Raw genomic sequence first — 24,346 nt, forward strand, 5'->3', positions numbered from 1 at the left:
GCTGTAAGGAATAAGCAGCTGAAGCAGCAGTAGCCCTCAGTTGCTGTAATTCAGGCTTTTTGAAGTTTATTTAGAACACATCATTAGAAATCTCTAATCAGTGTGCAAAATTGCAAGCATATTTTTCATGCTTATAAAACTCTCACTGGAGCTTATTAACCTTTGGAAAACAAACCACCATGTATTTCTACTAAAAATGTTGTGACAGAACATGGTGTTGCCTTTTTTTTTACTCATTACTTTTGCATAAGGTAAAAAGTAATTTGGTTTTGTTACTTTGAGCTAGACCCACTGCATCAAAAACTTGCCCTAAATAAGAAAAGGAGGTCCTTATTCTTACAGTTACTTTTTTTCATCTATTTACCTTTTTTCCCCCCTCCTCCCTCTAATATTATTATTATTACTGCCATGATTTTTCGTGGGAAAGCAACAGCAAATTGTGATGGGGGAACCAAGACTACTTGTCACCCAAAGTTAGCATCCTATAGAACAACATGAACAAGAGTTAGTAAATTAATGAAAATTTTTTTTAACTATGAAACAGTAGTAAAGAGCAAGTCACCTGGAAGATACTGGGTTAATGCACACTCTTGAGGTAAAAACAATCCCCAGGAAGTCAGTTGTTCCAAGTCCTCTCAGCAAATTTCTTGACAGCAGTTGCTGTGTACAAAGAATGATCCGTTTACCATCTCTTCGCACCATTTCGTGTCCAGCTTAGTGGACAGCTAGAGGAAAGAAAACAGGTAATGATCAAGCAGTCTTAAACACAGCTTTGCTGCAATTAGAGCCTGGATAGGCCCCAAACAGCCAGGAAAAGGGAAGGCTTAAAGCAGTCATTTAGAGCTCCTTTCTCTACCACTCAGTTGTTCACTATGCTAGCAAGGAGCCCTCCGGGCTAGAAATTGTTCCAAGTTGTCTGTGGCTAAACTTTAAGAGACAGGATTAAAATGACTTCATCACAGACTGCATCAGTAATAAAATAACTAACACCTTTAACCTCCTCAGGAAACAAACCCATGCTGGCATGAAAGCAGCGCTCACTCCACCAGGATGATGCCTGGTAGCAGGAATGGCAGCAGGCATGTGGGACCCAGATAGGGCAGGCCTTTTCCAAAGACACAGATGCTGCAAACTACCATGGAGAAGCATTTAACAATGCAACCACTGTCAAATAAGGTGGAATTTTTAGGATTCTAGAATGCAAATAGCTGCTCATGGGAATGGAAAGAAAATTTTGCATACTGCTTGAAGGTGGGTGAAATTTCAAGAGTTAGAAGAACACAAATATCTTCCTAGAGATCCCACTTCAAGCTTCGAGCATTTTTTTCTACGCTGCCAGAGGTTGTGGCTGCTATCAGCTTAAAGCTTCCTGCAGAGGGAAGTATTCACTAGTGTATGAGAAACAAATTCATGCAAATACTGGTCCCTTCAGCAGCCGGGCCTTTCTGTCCCAAATTGTGATGTCTCACTTGCTCTGCTCTTCAGATTCGACAGCAAGGGAGGGGAAGAACAATTCTTCCCATTTCCCAGTAGTTTTTCACAGGCAGAATTTAGTATTTGCAACATATTCCTAGGGAAGAGTAGGAGGTTGGATTCAGACACGTGAAGGAAGAGACCTTTGAGTCTGCCCTACTCTCCCTTTTTTATTTTTTCTTAAGTGATAAGTATCCCAGTGTTGTTTGTAGGTACTTAATTTAACATCGGCAACTTCAGCGTAATTAAGGAAGAATAGCATCCCCTTGGGAAGGTGTATCTGGGCTGAAGGCAGGAAGCTATTACAATCAGTCTTCCAGGAATTAAGTAGTCCTGAGTGAGGGGGAGATGCTTCAGAAAGTTCAATAGCAAAGAAGAGCTTGGGTGCAAGTCAAAAACAGCAAACAAACTCAGGATCCCTCCAGGATGACACAGAGTTGGAGGATCATACAAAAAGGTGTAAGTGACAAATTCCAGGTACCTCTTCTTGTAGAAAACTGAAGGTCAAATTGTTCATGGAATCAAAAATGTTTGGTTTTTAATGTGCTGGTTTTATGCCAGGGATAGAGGTAGGTGAGAAAATGGTTAAGAGCTGGTTTGTAGCACTAGTTTTCTATGGAGGGGTGGTAAGCAGCTTTCAAAGTCTTAGGGTGAAAACAACGATCATAGGAACACTGATGAAAGGATTTGTTTTTTTCTTTAAACTAGACAAAAATGTAAAAAAGGCAATGCCCCATCCTCCAAAAGCTCACCTCTGCTATCTAAAGCAACATTCATGAGACAAACTACTTGAACTTTAACACTAAGGCATAATATTTGATAAAACTTCCACTACACATTTTTCCTTAAAAAACCCATCAAGTTTTCAGCTACCTTGAAATCATATTTATTTTATCCATTCATCCTAATCAAGAATTTAAGCTATGGAAGTGGTGGATTAAGGCCAGAGGAAACAGTCACCTCACCCAGTTTGTCCAGCACTCCAAACACATCACCCCATTTCACATACGGCCTTGGAGCAAGCCCAGTAACAGCTGATGAAAACACCACTTCCAGAAAGGCATCAAAGCCCACAAGGAGTTGAATCTTGGAACATAAATTGGATCAGGGTGTCCTAACTTTAAACAGACACAACACAGCAAAAATACTTGATTTCTCCAATATAGAAATACACTGGGTATTTCCTAAGCTCTTAATATCCACTCATGCTTTAAGCTTAAGAAATTTTCTAAGCCACCTGTTAGTACCAGCAGCTCTACATACTGGTAATAGCTATCAGCTGTATTTTCCTGCTTTTCTTTTCACCACCACGTGTGACACTTTAATATTAGAAAAGTAACTAGTGAATAACTCTGAATTACACTATGGGGACTCCAGCAAGCTATGAAGCAGGTGGAGTTCAACTCTATTTAGCTCCGGTGAACCTGTGCAACAGACTTCACAAGCTGGTCCTGCGTCACAGCTGAACTGGGGAGAGCTGGGTGTTAGCAGAGCTTGCTGCCCTGATTTTGATATGACTCTGAAGGAGGGATGTGGCCTCCAACTTACAGGACCTCAGGGGCTGAGCTGCTGGTGGAAACACTGGTCTCGGGCTTCTGAGAGGAATGAAGCCAGATGCTCTCACTGGCGAGTTCAGGGTAAATGTGGATACAGACATTCACAGGACTGTACGTCTGGCTGCCTGAGAAAGTCATCTGGACAAATATGTGTATTAAAAACATCTAAGAATATGAAATATTTTCATCCTAATGCAGAAGAGAAATTCTTTTAGAGCTCAGATATTGTCATTTGTGTAAACAATTCTTATTTAGGCTCTTCTAATGCTAGGGGTAAGGGAGATGTAGTGCATATTGTACCAGTTAGGGCAGGCATTTAGTGAACTCTCAAATGTGTCTGTACACAGCTGGCTAATGGGTTAATGCTACAGTCTTTGGGAAGCTCACCTTCCAGTTTTCTTCACCCATATTACAAACCCTGACAAAGTCAAGCAGGCATAGCTGCTTTTAGGGCTGGTGTAAGGCTGGCAAGATTCCTGCTGCAGTAGAGAGTCTGCTGAATTTTTCTCTCTTACCCTAGAATTCTTTGCCAGAAGAGTAAGTTGTTCCATTTCATACTGAATTTGTGCTTGTTAAATCCATTTCAACTCCATGATATACCAGTATTTCGTAATGAAAAGAAGTTACTCTCCTGTATAGGTATGACTTCATTTTTTGTAAGCTATTCTTCTTTAAGTTTTCATAAACTTCTTTAAGTTTTCAGAGACAGGGAGATGTCAGAAAATTCTGGATAGTGAAAGTCTTCAGTGCAGACACCCCCCAAGGCTTTAACAGCCTCGTTATTGCAAGCTAACCAGCAGTAGTTTAAAACGCCTTTTTTTTTTTTTTTTTTTAATTTGCCAGCCAGAGTGAAAAGATTTCTATTTTATGTGTTCAAATCCTAGTGTACTGTTTGTCAAACAGGAGTCAGAAGAGATAGGAGAGGCATCTAACAAAGGAAAAATAGATGTACTAGCAGCCTGAAGAGGACAACCAATGTAACTCGAGGAAACTTCTTGTCAGTATAGTGTTAAAAACTTAATGAATGATTTTTGGGAAACATTTTTAAAATTCCACTTTGAATGAAATATACTCATATTCTTGGGAGTTTAACAGTTCATCTAAAAAAATAAAAAAGCAGTTTAATTACTGTTGCATGGGAGGGAATTGCAGAGAAAAGGAGAAGAGTAGGGATAAAGATCTAGAGTAGCAGTAAGCATTTTTAATTGCATTACATGGATAACTATTTCATAACTTTTGAAAACTTGCTGGATTATTAGGATTCATAATGCTAGGATAAGCATTATGTTTTACTATAAATGAGAATATCCTACCCAAACAATCTAAGTCAGTGTAGATAAGACTTGGATATATTACAGCTTCTGAAATTGAGCTATAATCAGCTTTTTCACTGTGTTGCATGTTTTCTCTTTTTGGCCTAATTTCCAAGACAGTTCACCAGGCTGAATCTCAAACTGGCTTTCTCTAAATTCTCCTCTCCCGATTGCTACTTCATAATTTTGTGGGCCTTTCTTGACATTTCTTCCCCCTCAAATATTTTTCTGTGTCAGAGATTAATTGAATATTTTGGGTCAGAAGGGACCTTTCAAAGGTTGTCTAGTCCACCCTGCCCTGCAAATGAGCAGGAACATCTTCAATTCTATGAGGTTTCTCAGCACCCCATCCAGCCTGACCTTGATCACTAATTATTCTTTCACAATAGGCTTCAGTCTACTACTGTATTTAAGTGAAAACTATTTGATAGCTTTTCCTTGTCAACTGACGCTTTTTTCTTTAAAAAGAAATTCAAATCCAAGCACAGTCCTCAAGCATATTTATTCTGATTCTTTTACTTAAATCAGTGCCAACTTCTCTTAGTTACACTGTTTTGCACCAAAATATTCTCTCATGTGTTTCCAGACTATTTCAAACAGACTATGTCCATCTTTAAGGGTGCTTTTGAGATAAGGTACCAGAATATCACTTTGAATATGAATTCAGCATCACTAGCACATGGGCTCCTGCCAGTTCTGCTGTGTCTGCCACTTGTTTTTTCATATCCTTGAGAGCCTGCAACAGAGTGCTGTTGGAAGCTTACAAATTTCTGCAAAACATCAGATGTAATCTAGTTCTTTTCATGGTGAGTAATCTTTTACAGATGTTGTTTTACAAATGGAGAGTTTAAGGCATCTACCACTTCTCTAATTCTTTGGCAAGTGGAAAAATGGTCCCACGTGATCTTTGCATTTATTTTGTATTAGTGTATGTTATAAACAGGTACTGTGGCAGTTACAGTGTATGTAGAATCATTTTAAGTGTGAAAACACAATTGATTAAGCACCTGATGAGCTTTCAATTTATCTGGCCTGTTCTGGAAGATACAAGAGCTGAATGGAGGAACATAAAAACAAACTCAGGTCGAAGGCAGCCAAAATCTCTACTGAAAATGAAGTAGGGGATTTCAAGGAGTTAGAATCAAAGAACAGAGGAAGTATATGAAAGTTCGTTGTTAAATTGGTCTCCAGGTGGCAGAGGTATGTTGGGTAAAAATCCCCAAAGTGAAGAACAGCTTTCTGAAGTGAGATTTTGAGCAGAAAGATGCAGACCGTGCAAGTCCAGTTCACTGCTAACAGTCCCAGGTTGCATTCCCTAACCCAGGACACACCCAGTTTTCCACAGTGTTCAGGTTAGCCGCTCTCACCAAAAAGCTCTTGCTGCACAACAGAAATCCCTTCTCCGGAGAACCAACTTGATGGAGGACTGTCAAACTTTAAAGAATTTTTTACAGAAAGAAATGGCCATTTAGTTTTATGTTCTGAACTTTGTTCCTGTAGAATCAGCCTGTAAGTAAATTGAAGTTTTTCAAAAGTAGATGCAGGGCTGGGACAGTAGGGCAAGATCTTCCTTGGTTATGGAAGAGGGGAGGATTAATGGTGATTTCCCTTCCTTCAATGAAGAATTCCCTTCCACCCTGCAGAGTTTCTCCTGCCTGAGATGTCCCCACCACAGTGTGAACACCTCTGCCAGTCTCTTGCTTAGCCCAGGTGAGAGCAGCAGCACTCTCTATCTCCATGCTATTTCACATACATTCCTGCATTATGTCCAATTAGTCAGAGTTGGATTTTATTTTTAATGTACAAATTGAGAATTCAATACACATTAAAACATGCTTCTTTTTGCCTCTGTGCCTCTGCATTTTCCTTCCTTTTTAGCTTCCAGTCTTCTTGGATGTGCCTGATGCTTCCTGATGCCCAGAGGCATTAGACTACCTGGACCTGGTTAAGGACAGTCCTTGATGCACCACGGAGTTCAGAGAAAGGGAGAGAGAGGTTTCAAATATCTGACTGCAGGAAAGACAGAATGTCAAAGAGTTGGGATAATTCCAGATCCCCTGCTGAAAGAGATAACAGAGGGCCTGCAAAGCCCTTGCCAGCCTTCAAGATAGATCAGCCTCTGTAATTGTTCTGCTAAGTTAGCAGTGGAGAACCAAAAGGGTTGTAAACAAGGTTTAAAGCAAACACCAACCCAAACTAGAAATAAATATTTGGTACATTTATTTGCAACACATATCTAAAATCCTGACCTAAATCAGAAAAGAAATGCATTATTAGGGCTACAAATTGCCCTTGACCTGGAAATGTTCCAGTCATCACTGAGAAAAATTTAAGATTGCAGGACAGACAGTAACATGATGCCTTGACCTGAAAATATGAAAATATTACCTCTGAGGAAAAATTATCCAAAACAAAGACATTCACATATAGCTTGGAGAAAAGTGTCAAAAGGGTGGTAGTTCTAGAGGGACAACTGTTTGAGAAAAGATTATGAAGCTAAACATGAATATTTGCATAAGCACTAATTTAGTAAGGGAAAAAGAGAATTCTACAACTGTTTTTTCTAGTAGATACACATCAAAATTTTGGAGATCAAAACAAAGGCAGTGATTTCTTAGATATCCCATCAAAACATTAAAGCCAGTTCTTAATCAAGTCCTATTTGAATCAGATCCTATCCTTGAGTAATTATCCTATAATATGGGAAAAAATCCCCAAGAAACAGGCTTTCTTCTGACTTCTGTGTTAGGTTCTTCCAGAAATTTCTACTGGGCTTTTTTTGGAACTAGAAGTTTCACACCATGTGTGGACTTGTGCTGAACTGGGAAGAATGTGAGTGCAAGCCTGACAAGGGAAAAGCTCATCTTCTAGTTTTTTCAATCAGCACAGCTTTCAAAACCTTGTTACCATAAAACTGAATTTCTGATATGACCACACTATCCCTGTCAAACTAAATCCTGATGGAAATCATGGGAAAAAAAATCAGTGGCTGAAGCTAGGCTTTGAAGGTAGCTGAGCTCAGTGATAGCACTAAAAGCAGCAGTTATGGGAGAGATGAAACATGGTATCATAATGAATCCTTGTACGTGCAAGGTACCAGACTGAGAGCAATCTGTAACAGTCATTACTCGTATCAGCCAATGATGACAGGATGACAAAAGGTAATTTAAATTAGGGAGACAATGAAAGCTCTAATTTTTCAATTAACATACAGCTTTATGAAATGGAAGATAGTCTCTTTTTTTTAATGTTGGCTACTTTTATCTCCAACTTTGCAATACCTGATACTAAGTGAATGATTCTAGTGGCTTTCAAGAAATGGACTCTCATGTGAATGTGAGCCTATTTTATAATCTTGTCTTTTCACAAAGTACTATCATAATCAAAGACACTCACTGCGATAACATTTCAGAATAGATTTTCACTGAACAGAGCCTCTGTTCTGCAACTAATTCATCAGTTTTTGCAAGTGAACATCTATCATTCACTAACTCTAAAGGACAACAAAATCAGTCTCAAGTCTGCCATGGCTTTGTTCATCTGTGATGGATCAGAGCCTGCATTTGGTAGAGCACCTCCAGAGCCAAAACTCAATGTCAAATGTTTAACATCTGCTTTTGAAAAATGTGCACACCTAATAAACCTCAGACAGATGCTTATATTTCCATACCCTGAAATATCCAGGCAAAGGGCAAAGAAGCAAGGCTTGGCTTGAAGATTTCTTATTTTTTTTTTTTTTCCTGTTGAAGGCAAGTTTAGTGGAGAAAGCTGAGGGGCAGAACAGAGCCAGCAATATCCTGACCTACACAGATGAAACCCAGGACACAGAGAAGGGTGCTGCCCTCCTGAGCAGGGTCTGTGGATGCTGCCATTGCCAGGTCCCCAAGGCATCTAAGGGCAGCTCCATGGAAATGCCTGCCTTAGTGGGAACCCCAGGGACAATAAAGGACTGTAAATATGCAAAACCCCACAACTGTACAATGAATGCTCAAAAGGTAGGGATTTGGTAACTTTCAGTTTTAAAAGAAATTAAGACTGCCTTTCAAGGCACCAAGACAGCCAGATTCTATCTGTTCTCACTACATTTTGACTAGCTCCCCTGGCTTCTCTCCAGCAGGAGCAACTCATTACACTGCTGTTACTTTGAACCGGGGTCTCAACACATAGGCACAGAAAATGAACTTTTAAAAGATGAATATGAAAAGTAACAATTCTAACTCTTTGGCTAAGAGATTCATCTGACCAAGAAAACAAACAAAAAACCCCATTCTAAATATCAGACTTAATTGGCTCAGACAGATGAACTATAAGGTTGCAGTAGCCTGGGATGTGAAAAATGAGGCACACCTGGGTGCTGGGCAGGGCACCACTGTGCTCAGAGTGCCAGCTTGTGCTAGTCAGGGGAGGGAAGCCGTTCCCAAGGGATAGCCCTACAGCAGGAACACCATCTCCTGTGTCTCTTGCCCCTCAAATTTCATCAGGAATACTTACCCGAGCCAAAAGGATTTGATTGATAGGTTTTAGCACAGATAGTACCAATTCAGCCTTTAGGTGTAAGTAATCTTGGCGAGTTGTAGCTCTGTTCCCCTAATAATTTACCTCCCCTTCTGCATGTGTAGTCTGCTGTAGATAGATTACCAAAGACTTATCCAAGCTGTTGTACACTGAGGGACAAAGCCTACCCCTACCTCCTTTCCTTTCCCCAGTTCTCAGTCTCCTCTCCTCAGGCTTGAAGTCCGTCCAGTTGTGGAAGAAGACGGTCACTGCTACAGCATGGAGGAGTTTACTCATGAGATGGAAGCGGCAAGGAAAGAGGAGTAAGATTGCTTGCTGTGGCAGGGTCCATCCTGTGGTATTTCTCTACCTCCATTCACTTCCCCCTAACTCATTAAGGGAATTGGAAAAGATCCTGATGGATTCACCCTGTGGTGACACCCATGGGACAGGGAAGCATCCTACAGTCTAAGTAATATTGCCACTGTGGAGGTGTTTCTCTGATACCACACTTGCATAATCTGAGATCATGTATGCAATTGAAATAGGTTAACAAATGGGTTCGAAAGAGGAGGGAAGACATTATTCTGTCTCAGGGAAGGATTTCACTGAATTAAACTGAATTCCCCACAGGCAACATACTCACATTTCTGACTGATTCAACCTTCTTCCTTTAGTGGAAAAGGAGTGTAAAAAAAGCTCAGCAAGAAGATTGCTGCTATTGACTTCAGTAAGCTGATATTTCAATGTTGAAATTTTATTATTTTTTTTTTTAAGAGGTATTGGATTAGAAATATGTTCTTTGGTGGTTTTTTGCTCCTCCTGAAAAGGAAAGAAGCAACTGTTTTAAAATTCCCATAAAAAAAAATTAGGAGAAGCCTACTGGAGAGTATTTAAAAATGCAGTGTTATTTTTGTCAGTAGTCACCATGAGTTCAGAACTAAATAGTAAGGCAATAAGTAAAACTATAAATAGTATGCATCTTCAGCAATAACTTGTCAAATTTTGGCTACATTAGGAAAGACATGAAGTCACAGCCTTTTGATCTACTGAGGGAACATCATCCCAGCCGGTGTATACAAGAATGCTATGTCAAATGCATATTATTTACACATAGAATGCCACAAGAGGATGGAAGAGCTCACTCATCCCAAATCACCCCAGCACCACTCCAAAGTACTTCTCTACTGTCAAGTCCATCCTCAGCAAGACGTAGACACTAATCTTGCCTACACAGCAGTGTAGGATGCAGCTAAGGAAAATGTGGGTCATGCAAAAAATGGATTCAGCATGTGGGGGAAAGGATTCCACCATAAACTGGGAGACCAGCTATCCTGCTGGGTAGCTGCAGCACTCTGTCTGTGCATGCACAGAGAAGAGAGGGGACTCAGTGGGGAGCTACTGTGATGGTTGAGTGCTGGAGCACTCCAGGCACGAGGAGCCACAGAGGGAGCTGGGCATGCTCAGCCTGAGGTGGCTGGCTGCCACCAGCACTAGGATGGGGAGAGCTGGATGGAAGGTTCATCAGAGGTACACAGTGAAAACAAGAAGCAATGGTCATAGGAGGAGCAAGAGAAATTCCAATTAACCTTTCTTTCCCCTTCCCTCCAGTGAAGGTGGTTAAGCATTGCAAGAGGATGCATGGGGAGCATGTTGAATCTATCCTTGCAGATTCTCAAAACTCCCCTGGACAAGATCCCTAGTGCCTGATTTGACTTAGATGTTGGTCATGTTGGAGCAAGGGTTGGACTACAGATCTTCAGAGGTCCCACCTAGCTTGAATGAGGACACACAGAAGAAAAACCAAACACAGAAGAAAGGCCAAATAAAATCCATTGGTTATCCAGATGGAAGATGGCAATAGCTGGCCATGATCAGCATCACCAGCATTTTCAGAAGGTAACGAAGTTTGGAAGTAAAACATTTGCAGAAGCAGGAAGGTGTGAGATTGAAGGATTTTCTTGCATCCTTCTCGTCAGTTCAAGCCACAAATTACAGGGAGGGGAAACCATCAGGCACCCCTTGGCTCTCCGTTCAGGATACTTCCCAAGGACAAAGGACGTTCAGCACAGCAGGAGTCTTGGCAATGCATGTGGAATAAGTCTGCTTCTCACTGGGCTGTGGGAAGAGAAACCTTTTAAAGATTGTCTCATGTGACATCTTGACTGCATGTGGTTTCCTTTACTTTCTGTCCTGCATCTTCAAAAACCTCCGTAAACTGTAGGAGTTTAATAAATAAAATATTTTTTTGTGCTTTAACCTTAATCTGGCTTGAATTAAAATGAGTCTCACGGTGTTTAAGATCAAGGCACCATATAAAATCACATTTGTGTACTCCTCCTAATGTATCCAAAAGGTATAAATTGCATCCCTAGCTAGCTGCTCCGGGGGCAGCAGAGCTGGCGACACTGTAGTGCTGGTGTATGTGTGGAAGTTTCCAGTGGAGGACGTAGTGTAAAGAGCTGCAAGGGTGTCCCCGCAAGAGGTTGACACACCAGCAAGCAGTACACCTGAATCCTGAAGGCTCAAAGACTTGCACCATTTTTTTTAATAACTTGTTATAGCTTGGTGGCAGCTTGGGGTGAGGCAAAAGCAGATTATATTTTTCAATTTAATATGTCCAGCACACGCATTAGCTTTTAAGAGCAGTACATTTGTGAGAGCAAGCCTGTTTGCTGAAGACTGGAAAAGGTCACTTCTGAGTCACATGACAATATTAATTGCATTTACTACACTGTAATTTGTAGGAAATGATTGTACAAGTCTTCATTTAGAGGGCATAGCTGAAATCCAGTTTCTTCTTTCATGAGCTATATCAAAGAATATCTGTTTGATGTGACCAGAAAAAAATAAGTCTTTGAGGTGTTTAATGATTTAAACACAGAACAACAGCCGAGCCACAGGCTAGAATTAAACAGGTTAGAATTATTTTTCTTCAGTCTTTTTTGCATCTCCTGAAATCATGCCTGATCAGCATCTCAGCATGCTGACAAAAGGCTCAATCGAACAAATATAATTATGTATTTTATTAGATACATAATTAGGTACTGTATAGATCACTATTGGTTTGCATCTCAAAGAAAATTTCAGTCTCTTACTATGGAGATAAAATGAGACAGCTGAAATATTTTGGACTTGATTTAGCAGCTCTTTGCTCTTTTCAAACAAGCACCACCAGAGAGCTGCCACAGTAGAGGTTTCTCTTTTTAGGAAGACCAGGAAACCTCTAAAAATGTTCCTCATGAAAGATGTGAAGCGCCCAGTTCTGTTCCCTCCATGAGCCAAGCCACCTTCCTCTTGCTGACCACCACTGCTCAGTTACTATGATGAGGGTTTTTCCCAGAGCTTCTCTTCTGAGTTGGTACTTTCTCACATTTTCCAACCAGGGTTTAATTACGGCCAGTTTTACTCCTCTGTGCTCTTCCTGAGACAGTTACATAGCTGTCTATTCACTGAAGTTCACAGGCAGTAATCTTGCCCCCTCCCCCCTTTACTAAAAGAAAGGGCTAACCTTGTTATTTCCTAATACATACATAATTGATTAAAACCCCAACACCACCAGCTTTTATCAAGATGTTGAAACTTTTTGTCATGGGGTTTACTTTGAGCTTTGGCTGCTGCAGCTAAAAAAACCCCTCTCTAACCAATTAAGTAATGTTTTCTTACTAGGCTAGTTACAAAGGAAACTTGTAAATATGCCTCAGGGGAACTCTCAGGGCATCTCAAAAACCAGAAGAAGAAGAAAATTTTTTCAAGCATGCTGTATATTATTTTAGTGCGATTTGAGGTGCCTCAGAAGTTTGTAGTACTGCAGTAAGTGCATGGTTTGATGAACACAGGACTCGCTGGGTATTTTTCATCCATTTAGTTTGCCTCCCACCTTTCCAAGACTGTTTCTGTTTGTCTTTACAAGTTGTCTGAGCAGAGCTATCTGTCAAATGTAGCAGCAGAGACACACAAGCACAGGGAAGTTCCCGGGCTCAACCTGCCTCAGTCAGCAAGGGCACTGCTTCCAACTTACCAAGCCTATGACTCCCTCCAGTCTGTTTCCAAGAACGAGCAGTTGGCCTCCCCCAGACCTTCTCCAGCAGTGCTGTCCATCTCATCTCAAGCAATGGCTCCCACTTTCTTAGGTAAAACCTCCGTAGGAGACTGGGGGTAATGGTACATCAGCTGAGCTGTTCTTCAGTGCAAACAGCTTCCAGCTGCTTCTTTCCTTCATGACTTCCTTGGTTTCCCCACTCTGTGACTGGTTGTGTCCCTGTGTTTGTACAGTCAGAAGACCCCAGGGCATCCTGCTGCTCCAAAGGTGCCACATGTGGCTCAGAGCCTACTCCTGCCAGGCTCAGGAAAACTGACTATGACACATGCCAAAGCAGAGTTCTCATCAGTTTCCCCAACATTCTATATTCTCAAATGGTGGGGGCTGGTGACACCTCAAGTGGACAAATTTTAGCTGTGGTTACATTGCGTGACTCACTCAGTACTGGTGTTGAAATCCCAGATTTTTCTGTGCATGTGAGTGTTCTCTCCTCCCCCACCCATGACCGCCAGCAGGACACAAACACCTGCAATTTTTATCTTTTATCTCCCTTCATGTTATACAATGCCTCCTGAAACACAGGAATGCTTCCTGAAACACAGAATTAGTTGCACACATGTAAGGCCTGAGTGAATACACAAAGTAGAAACCTAAGTGCAGGCCTGCCCCCACAGGTTTGACGCCCTGTGAAATCTGCTGCAGCTGTGGCATCCTTTTCCAGCACAAACATCAAAAGAGCTGCAATGTCCTGGAGGCCAGCTCAGAAGAAACACTTACTGCATATAACCAATATGAGGTTATATAAAAAACAAGAGAGGGCAGAAGAGCTCTGGCTAAAGCAGGCAGCTCAGAAAGCAGGAGTGATGCTGGAGCAGGACATCAGTGGTAGTCCACATGGGCCCAGACACTCAGCATTTCTTGGGATCAGGGGCATGGTGAGTGTGACATAATTCAAATGAGTATTTATAGTTTAGTAGTAAAGCAGATGAAATGGAATGAGAATTGGAAGATCTCATCTAATCCTCTTTGCAAATGAGTTTTTTTTAAGATGTAAGACTTGTATATGATTTCTAATATTAAGAATTAAAGACAGTTATTTCTGATTAAGTTCTGTTACTACATTCAAAATGAACTTCGTCATGATGAATTTTTTTGGTACTAAAAAAGACATAAAAATGCAAATCCAGGGATCTTCTTCAGCTGCTTAGTATTAATGTCCAACTATGAACTGAACTAAGTTAAAATTGACTTAAGGGTCACTTAGGAAAAATAATCCACAGTTTTGGGAAGACGTGTCTATTTTTCTATAGCAGAAAACTGGCTATAACTCTCCTGGCTAGTGCAGCTGTTATTTCAGATGCGAAAACTATTATATCAATAATCACCTTCAAAGAGAGAAAGGCTTCACATGAAAACAACTAATTGAAAGACCTCAAATTTAAAAATATGTATTTATTGAAGTTTGTTAAATTTGGTTAAACTAATAATGATTATGTCTGTCACTAAGAGTTTAAACTGCAAGTTTAATGTTAACTTTTACATTTTTACACTGGCCAGCACCTGCTATAAAACAAAGGTACTGTCTCCTGGGATTCAAACCTGCATCAAAAACCCCTGCTTAGGGTTTATATGTTTTCACATATCACCCAGCAGCAGTGAGGCTGAGGTGACACCAGGGAGAAATAAAAAATACTGCAGCTTGCTCATCCACAGTCCATCTTGTGACACTATCAGAGGTACCAGTAAATGGCACAAATTTTCAAGTTTTCCTTCAAGAAAAAAAAAAAAAATCACCACCTTCCCTTGATGTTGATTGGTCTTCTAGGTTTTTTAACTGTGTTTACTGATCAACAAGTTACAAATGAAGATTAGCTAATTTTAGCAGAGGTGAGTCAGAGATCTGCAGGAACCAGCCAAATTGAGCATTTGACTGTGTTCTTAGCTTCTTACAGGCTCGAGAGGAAAGAGATGGCAACTCACATGGCTATCAGAAAAAAAAATTTCTATTTCTGTTGCGTGACTGAGCTGAGGACCCCACATTTGCTCCTCTTCCCTGCCTATTCTGTGCCATCAGTTTGAACAGCTGCACATAAATAAATGCTTCACACACACATTCGCACAAGCTCTTTCATTGCAGAAAAGTCTTAAGTGAAAAGTTAAATCTCAGGTTTGAGGGAGGGAGTGTGATGTTGCTGAAAACTTCCACCATCATGCTAGTTTTGTGCCATAGCCATTGAAGGTCTTAGGTTTTAAAAGTTTTGTACAAAACCTGAATGCAAAGCATTCACCATCACCTCTTTGATAAGAGTTTCATAAAACTGCTCAAAACCACTGACTTCCTTCCTTGCTTGGGAAGAAGCTTCACATTCACCAACAAATTAACTTCCCATTTTGGAAGACTTGTGTTTGGTTATAACCAGATAAATTTTCACTTATTAGCTGAAGGAAATGCCTAAACAGTGCCACTTTTAATCATGAAAACTGCCATGCAGCAGCTTATGAAGAAAACCAGACACTGGCCTACTGTAAATGAGTCCCCTGGCCCAAAACACAATTCCAAACATCACAAAGTTAAGCCTCATTTTAGATAGACTGTTTCCAAATAAAGCAGAAGAGACATGCAAACATATCTTGCTGTAAATCTTTCGCTCTCCACCATTTCTCAGAAACTGTAATTCCAATGGGAACCAGATCTAGCAGACCAGATTGAGGCAAAATACAGTTTTAATTTAAATCAGAGAGAGCTACTGGTGACTAGCATGCAGCATTAAACAACGTGTACTTATTAGCGTCCTAACAGAAACATGGATTTTAAAACAGATGGTAGAAGTTGAAAGAAATTGAATCACAAAATAAGATCATTAACATAAATGCTTCCTCTTCTAATCAGCTACCACTGTGGTACTATCAACTGGAGTGTTGGGGAATATCATTCATTTCCTCATCCCAGAATGTAAATATGATTTTTTTTTTCACTCCTAACTTTCCCCCTACCCCCATACACCCTTTGCATAGGCACTTCCTTTTCCCTCAGTTAGAAAAAAAATTAGGGTGGACCATTTTGTCTCCTTCCCAACAGTGAAGTTTTCTGCACCTACTGAAAAAACCCTAGATGTTGACAGAGAGGGACATTCTGGGACAACATTTCAGACTTAATCCTCCCACAGTAGAGTACAACCTGTCAGGTGCAAGAATAATAGCTTGGGAAAACCACTAAAAAATTACAAACATGAAAGAAAAAATAAGCAGAGCTTAGGCATTCATATTTCTCAGTTTACATAGCAAGTAAACAACCAGTACTTTGTGCTCAAACCATTCAGCTACAAATAAGTTGTTTTTTTCACCTTCTCCAACAAGATTTCTGCAGCCAGAATTTAACCCCCACTTTATCCACATCATGGACCAGAACATTGGTTAAAATACTCTTCACTGGCATTGGCTGTGAGAACTAACCTGCTGGTACACAATACAGGGAAGAGCTAGAGCACCAGTCCTTGTACCCAGTCCTTGCAAGAACCAAGGATGCTTAAAGTACACTAGCATACTTCAAGGAATGCCAAAGCTACCTCAGAAAAAAAAGTCACATAAAAATGGTATTCCCTTACCTGACAGAGCTTTCAAAAGTGCACATCCATCATAAATCCCGAAGTGCAATAAGAAAATGCACTGCTGTGGCTTCTTTTCCTTGAGGAACACAACAGCTCAGTGCAGGGTCCTGCCTACCCCCTTGCTCAGCTGTAAGCTGTTATTCCTGTCAGATCCCTGCCCCAGTCCTGACCTGCCCAAGCCCCAGCTGACAGAAATGGGTAGCTTGTCCTGCAGAGCACTCAGGGAACTAAATTTTCTTTTGGTGCTGAGAACCTGGCATAGTGCTCTTTTTCTTTGGGAAAAGGAGCACACTCCTGAGATTATCGCAGAATTCCCAAAAGGGCTCTGTGCAAGGGGGCTGCTGGGCCTGAGCTGTAACAGTACCAGGTGCATAATTTCGTTTTAAGCATACTCAGCTTGAGCCAAAACACTGTGAAACTATTACTGGCATCACTTTAAATTTCTGAGCAAGACAATCACAGGTTTTGCTCATTTCCAGCATAATTTGCAGTGGCTACATAGGGTTTTGATCTGCAGTGATTTAAACAGACTGTAACACGCTATGGAATTTAAACACCAAGCTTTTGTTTCTCTTTCTAACTTTAGGTGCTACAAATGCTGCAGCAACCTAGAAATAAATTTTCAGATAAGAAGGCTCAGTGTAGTCATTTCTCTGCTCTTCTGGGTTGAAGGAGTAAGGCTAAATATATGTATGAGGCAAAAAGATTTAGGCATACAATGTTGCAGGTACAGGCCTGAGTTTCAAAATCATTACCACCTTCCCCTACATCAAGTTATCATCAATTATTTATACACAGAGAAGAAATTGATACCATTTTGTATATAAATATCCATGTACTTGTTCTCCCATGCATAAAGACACAAAACTTCTACCTATTATTTTCCCAGCTGGAAGCTAATCCACGCTAAATTTTGCTGCAGTGCTGAAGATTTCTGAAAAGCTTCCCAGATGATTGAGTTGCAGCTTCAATACACAGGGTCTCTCAGTAGGCAAAAGAGTATCATCCTCTGTTTATCATCAGCCTTCTCAAAGCAAGAAGAAGATCAAGAAAAGAACAGATGAACCTGTTGAGAGGTTCTGACAGCATTACTTCTCCCAGCAGTGTTAATAACTACCCTACAATTTTGCATGGTTATTTCAAGGCTTCAAGAGTTGAGGACTGACTTGAACTCAGCTGTGCCATGCTGCAAATGAGGTGAACTTAAGTATTTCCATTCACCCTGCGAGTCTGTGTGGAGCTGTTGGCCTCTCCATGCAGCTATTTCCACTGACACCTGGTGTTCAAGGTAGGCTAACAGGCTTTCACCGTTGCAGGACCTACAAGGCTGCCACCTGCTTAATAGGCACCTGCACTAATTGCTCAGGCAAGCTCTTGTCAGGCTTAGTATGGGTATAAACTGAGTCTGGAGTGGATTTGGGTTTCTTCTGGGGCTTTCTAGCACAGTTTTGAGCCGTTTGTCCCACTGAAGCACTGATTCAACAGAACAGAATGAGACATTTGCAACCTAATTGTATGATCTTCTTTTCTCCTTCGTTTTCGAGTTCACCTGGAGTTCTGAACTGGTATCTTTTTTTCCCCCAGTGAACTGAAGTGACTCTTTCATGGCACAGTGACTTGGAAAATGCTCATTTTATAAACGCTTATGTTTCAGTCATCTTTCAGCTCCCAGAGACAATTATAACACTGAATGTTATAAAGCTAAGGCTATTAACATACAGATGGCAAAAACTGTTGGTGCAGCAGGAAAGGAATGGTAAGTGTTTAAACCTGCCAGCTGCTCTGAATCCTGTGCATGTGCAGGGGCAAGAAAACACATTAAAACCTTCTCCTAGCACAAGACTAGCTGCGATTGTAGGAAGTTCAGCAAATATCCTTCAAGCTGCCTTGCTGAGAGTCCAGTCTCTCCTGTAATCTCTCTCAATGCTTTCTGGCAAGGGATCCCCTCTTTTAAGTCAGCAACTTGAAGCTTTCTCTAAGACTGGAAAGCTGAATGAAACAATGATAGAATGATCTCGTGCTCCATGAGGAGAGCAGCCACCTCCCCAGGGCAGATGCTGCAGTTCACTGCCTGGGAGTTTTGCTGTGCTCGCCTTTGCCAGCACACGTTGACCTCTGAAACAGCTGTTTCTGGAAGACAATAGCTCTCAAAACCAAACATCCAACCAACAGATCTTAAAAATCTGACTCTTGCTTTTAATAAAGCTATACAAAGGATGGAATGGAATGAAAGACTTGCTTAGTGATCAAAACTGATTGGAGCCATGATTAATTAGTTTTAAAATCCGAAATGGCAGGTTCATTCCTGGCTAAGCAGAAAAAGCACAGCAGTTGTCTCTCTCCTCCCAAACAATTATGATGGTAAGTTGGACATGATATCCCATTTCTAAATATTCTGCTTTCCCAATGTCCTGAGCTGACACAATAAGAATGACTTGTGCTGCAGAGGAAATATTGCTGGACACAGCCTGAATCCTGTGCAGCTCAGGTCAGCAGTCTTCACTTTCCCTGAGCGCCTTGCTCCAAATGGGACTACCTGAAGTACCACTGCAGTTTAGACCTTGGAGTAAGGCACTAAGGAGAGATGGAGCATCTAAAATTGGGAGAACAGATTTGTTGCATTGTGCATTTTCCTAGTGAATTGCTTTATATTGGTGCATACTTAACAGTCTCAGTTTTCTGAGCTTATGAAGTGTGAATGCCATTTAGCAACACTTTATTTTCCAGAGAGACATGCTGATAGAGGGATTTGTTGCAGTAAGATGGCAGCCTTTGTGAAAAAAAGTATGGGTCTTTATTCATCCTCATAGGACATTTCAGACAGGGACCATCCAGGGGAATTTTTTATCACACAGGGATGCTTGGAGTTGAGGTTGGTCTGAAAACCTTCCTGCGTTGTAAAATGTCACTGCACACATCATTGCTGTCATTATAATTGCTGCAGTTATTAGATTTATTCTTCCCATGATTTATAGAGCTGTGAACTATAGATGTGTTCACAGTGCAGCCACAGCTACTGCTCTTCTCTTTTGTGCTGCAAAGCAAGCTGTGTGTACCAAAGGCTGCCACCTGCTTTGTGGTGAAAAAGTTATCAAGACTAAACAAATGAATAAACCCCTTTCTTCTGGTAAGGCAGAGCCAAGAAGGCTGTCAAGAGCATGGTGGAAAATTATAGTAATAGGACAATGGAAAAATTACAATTTGTGGAGAATGAAGTGTATTACTTCTACATTTAACAGCCCTGTGGAGAATAGAAACAGCTTTTCTGCAGAAAGATTGATGTAGTGCCAAAAATTTGAATTGACACCTTAAAATAGCCCGCCAAAAGAAGGGAAAAAATAACTTTTCTTCATGAAATCCTGTAGCAGTTAGCTCAAATTAGTACATTTTAGTACTGCTGCCCAGAGGTATGGGTTGGGGAAAGAGTGACTATTAACTGTGGATTTTGGTCTAAGTTCATGGAAAAACTGGAGAGTTATTTAGTAAGGATACCAGTTCTTGGTAGTTTGGAAATTCTATAATACTGACTGAAAACCCCCCTTAGCTTCTGCTCACATGGGGGGAATTTTACTTTCTTCAAACAGATAAATTCAATCTGATTATTCTATTCAAGAACTTTTCAAGAAATTCTGGAGGGGCACTCATTATTTTGCATTTATTAAGGCTGGGTTTTTATTTCTGAAAAATAAAGATGAAATAATGCATCAGTTTCTGAATGCCTGGACTAGTCTTAGACATTTTGATGTTTAGCCCTGAAGTACACCATGAATATATTCATATTTGACTTCTTTCCAATAGCAAAACATATGTATGTTTTTAATATTGATGAAAACACTGAAAGTGTGTATTTTTTCATAGTATAACTAAATATAGTAATTACAATTACACAGGTTGCCTTTGCATTCAGTGCATTTGCTTCAGTTTGAAAAAAAGTCTGTGAAAGAAGTATAGGAAGAAAAATGAAGCTGGGAAGATGTATCAACATGTGTTTCTATAAACAAATAAAAGTCTGTAAAGTGGTACCATCCAGGTCTGATGAAGACTTAGCAGGTAAGTGGACCTGTAGTCTTTGAGTAAGGGAAAACTAAAGATCATTTGCTGGGCAGATCCTACCAACCAGTATTCCTACAGGGAGTTTATCTTCATGGCATTTGTTACAGACTAAAACAGTTGCTTAAGACTGTCTTAATCTACATGAAAATACATGAAAATTGAGAAATCTATCAGTGCCAGATTCAGAAAGAGATTAACTCTGAAAATATTCTGTGAGTGTAAGCTGTTTGCCAGCTCGGCCACAAACACTCCCAGCTCTCCCCACAGACTGAGAAACATCTCCAGCATGTGTCCAGGACTGTCACACCTCTGCTGGTGGCTGCAGAGGTTTTGGTAGCTCTACACTGTGTCTGAAAGACCTTCCAGCACAAGAAGAAAGTCCCAGGTGCTCCGTGCAGCCAGACCATGGGCTTGTGTTGGTGGCTGCAGTCTGCAGAAGTGCAGAAAGGTGTGCAGGAGATCAGCTCTGAAGCAGAGCCAACCTGCACTTTGGTACATCACTAGCAGGAGATGTCTGAAACTCTCTGTGGTGGCCAGCAAGGTTTACTTCTGCAATGGTTTCTTACATTCAGATGACATTAAATTCTTGGAGAAGCCATGAGTGGCACTGAGTACAAACAGAAGCCAGTTGTAGAGTGCCGTGCATCTTCACTGAAAAAAGGCGGTTTTGAACAATATTCCCTTTTTCTTTTTTTTAAGAAAGACCTTCTGTTCCCTTGCTGTGAGTTGATCACACACCCACATCAGACATCACAAAGCAGAGTAATGCTGCAGAACAGAGTGGCTCAAGAATGGATCCTGGATTTTCAAAAGTTGCTTCATCTCCTGAGACCTGACTTGAGACTCATCACAAAGTTTCCTCAGCACTTCAGAAAATGCATGTAGGATGTGCAACAGGCAAACATCGTTATTGCTATATCCTGGTTACAACTAGAAAGTCTTTGCTAGTTTTTGTCACTTAGTAAAACTTTTAATAAGTGTGTAGATAAAAAATCTAATATTTTGGCCAGAAATGAATATGACTAATTACATTTTTTTATTTGCATTTCCCCTGAGGTATCAGTATTTCCTGCTTCCTTCCCAAACTGTAACATAAAGCTACTTCTACTAGTTATGTAATTTGTTATTAATTTACATAACACACAAATTATACTTTGGTTTCTCTGGGGGAGAAAGCATCAACATCTTTTCTGATGTAGTGGAAAAACCCTAAGCTTTAAAAATTTAAATTTTGAATGTGTTTATAGAAAATCAGCATTAGTGCACAAGTCAGACTAGTTTTCACAAGTTTGGTGAAAATGTTTCAGATGTAAAGTTTATTTATCTGTGTTGTGTTTGTGTGACAAGGTTTTGGTAGCTGGGGGGGCTAAAGAGGTGACTTCTGTGAGAAGCTGCTAGAAGCTACCCCTATGTCCAATGGAGCAGCCAGCTCCAAGACAGACCCACTGCTGGCCGTGGCCAAGTCCATCAGTGACGGTGGTAGTTCCTCTGAGATAAGGTGTTTAAGAAGGGGAAAATCCCTTCAAAATATTGATGAGGGAAACATTTGGATTGACCCCAAACGCATTTTTTTTCTGCATTCAGTTTGCCTTAGGAGTCCAAAATCAATCCCCCAAGCCAGGGCTCTGCCAAGGAATTGCAGCATTGTGTGTCACACTGTGGTGCCCTCAGCCCTCAACTGGACTGCACTCTTGTGCTTTTTGCACACAGATAAAATTACAGAGGAGGGTTTGCTGGAATCCAGGGGGTCTGACATCTCCTCTGAAAAACCTGCTGATGGCTTTAAGATTACAAAAAGCTTTGGCAGCTCAGTTATTATTATGAGGAAGAGATTTGCTGGTGTGCAAGGAGGCAATTCCTCCCTTGAGTGACTCAGCTGAGGCAAATTCACCTCAAAAACAGACCTGACCCCAAAATTTCAGTGACCAGAGAAGCTGCTTGTAGGTTTTGGCTTTTTATTGCTAGAACTGCCTAGCTGAGCTAAAAAGCAAGGTCCTAAAGTCAGATGAAAGGAAGCCTTCAACAGAGGTTGCATTTGGTGAACATCTCCAGCCACAACTTAGAAAATCTGAAAGACTGGTGTAACACATGGTTTTGGCTGTTGTCTCTCCACCTACTGTGTGATGTCTGTTTGTTAAGGTCCATTGCTGGGAGAGACCCAAGGACCATCTAGTGCTGAGTTCCCCTCCATAATGAAAGGTTTGATTTCTTTCAAAGTCCTGTGCTCTTGGAATGAGCCGCTGATAGATGTGGGAGATCATAAGGCCTTGTAACGCCACTTGAATATTTATATTCCAGTACCTGAAAGTGACGTATCTGGAGTATATATTATATAATTAATGATTCATTTTCAAAGACTTGCTGCTGTGGCCGTGTGTAGGGTTGTGTCTGTGCTCACACAGTGTTCATAGCCATGATCACATGTTGTGCTCTTTGCCATACTACACCATGCAATTACCGTATCATTAGCATGGGAAGGGCAGTGAACTCTTGTGTTCGTAGCATTTGGAAGATTGTTCGCCATTTATTCATTCAAGAACTGGGAGGAGGAAATACATAGGAAGCATGCATTTGTGTCCTGTATTGTCCCAGAATTTCAGGTAATTAAAAAGCCAAGAGTATCTTTCAGCCTATGGGAAGGTTGACTCCTTTCAGGTCTAAGTCCCTGTAGACCACTTTGGTACAGCACTGGATTGCCTTTCCAGGGGTACTGTAAGTTCTTAGGGTTCTGTTTCGGAAAATCTAGAAGTGCTACTATTTTTAAAAGGTACTACACAAATAATATAAATTTTATATAAATATAGATATGTACTGTTATAATTCATCACTCTGCAACCTTTTAGTTCAGACTGCCAAGTCAAATTACTTTTGTGTGTATCACCTTCCTGCTAAGCTCCATCAGAGGTCCTATGAAAATGCATTTCACTCTGACAAACCAAACCATCTGTTGCCAAGAAACACAGAGAGCTCTTTTAATAAGTCTTTTCCTATCTTTATGCAGTTTAGACAAGAATGACCTAAATATTTGATTGAAACAGGTCATTAATCAAGAGTTGCATTGAAAAGTGGTCTCCATCTTTGGTAAAAGGATTTTATTTCTAGCATTTTTTAATTCCACAGAAGTTAACTCTTACAAATTTCTTGTCTTACAGAAAGCCTTTTAATATGACATTCTGTAAGTAAGCAAAGGGCTTTAGAGTCTTAGTCCAAGGTATAGGCAAAGCCCAAGCCCCTTTCTTTGCCTCCCACTGGCTGCAAATAATTTTCTTTGTTTTAGCAACAGGTCTTATGTGAACACTAATCATAATCCAAGCAAAAACGTGGGTCTACAGTACTCTAATGGTTCCCTGGCAACCACTTGAGTATACTCTTGTACCCAGCAGTGTGTGCAAGGCATGCAACCTGCTCCTCACTCTCTTTTCCTCTCCCTCTTCTGAATCTCAAAGCTCTGTAGGGTAAGAATCAGTGAATTCCTACAGTCACTGTTGCCAGTCATAAACAGCTGTGTGGGGAGTTCCCGTTCTTTGCCCTTCAGGTTATATATAACTACCTGTCATTCAGTTTATCTGAGCCCTTCCACTTAATGGATTTGTAACATCAGACCAGTGAAAGGGCTAACTCACTCTGGCAGGGACCTGTGGATGGATGGATGGATGGATGGATGGATGGATGGATTCTTTGACATTAGTTTGCAGGAAGGTTACTCATGTTTTACTTTAATTGTGATGGGAAATATGTAACAAAGTGTCATGGTTTTCATTGTAGCTCAGAAATACAAAGGTTTTGTGTCTTGTGCTAAATAAGTAT

The 24,346-nt window shown here is 40.7% G+C and overlaps 1 protein-coding gene and 1 long non-coding RNA gene across 5 annotated transcripts in view; one reads left to right on the forward strand and one right to left on the reverse strand.

Moving 5' to 3' along the window:
- The window catches only part of RBM46 (RNA binding motif protein 46), a 35,278-nt gene extending 16,883 nt beyond the window's left edge, over positions 1-18,395 (forward strand). Inside the window, exons 7-8 of the transcript XR_006019905.1 lie at positions 506-508; positions 18,384-18,395. The gene's annotated coding sequence lies outside the window, so the exon portion shown is untranslated. The remainder of the gene's footprint in view (positions 1-505; positions 509-18,383) is intronic.
- LOC121674966 overlaps positions 2,670-24,346 on the reverse strand; it is a 104,145-nt gene continuing 82,468 nt past the window's right edge. For all 4 annotated transcript variants that reach the window (XR_006019909.1, XR_006019907.1, XR_006019908.1 and 1 more), the window contains one exon: positions 2,670-3,167. This is a non-coding gene — a long non-coding RNA (uncharacterized LOC121674966). The remainder of the gene's footprint in view (positions 3,168-24,346) is intronic.

This window comes from Corvus kubaryi, unplaced genomic scaffold (genome assembly GCF_017639235.1).
Source record: "Corvus kubaryi isolate FWS band 111438036 unplaced genomic scaffold, C.kubaryi_AGA036_p1.0 71, whole genome shotgun sequence".
Classification (NCBI taxonomy): domain Eukaryota; kingdom Metazoa; phylum Chordata; class Aves; order Passeriformes; family Corvidae; genus Corvus; species Corvus kubaryi.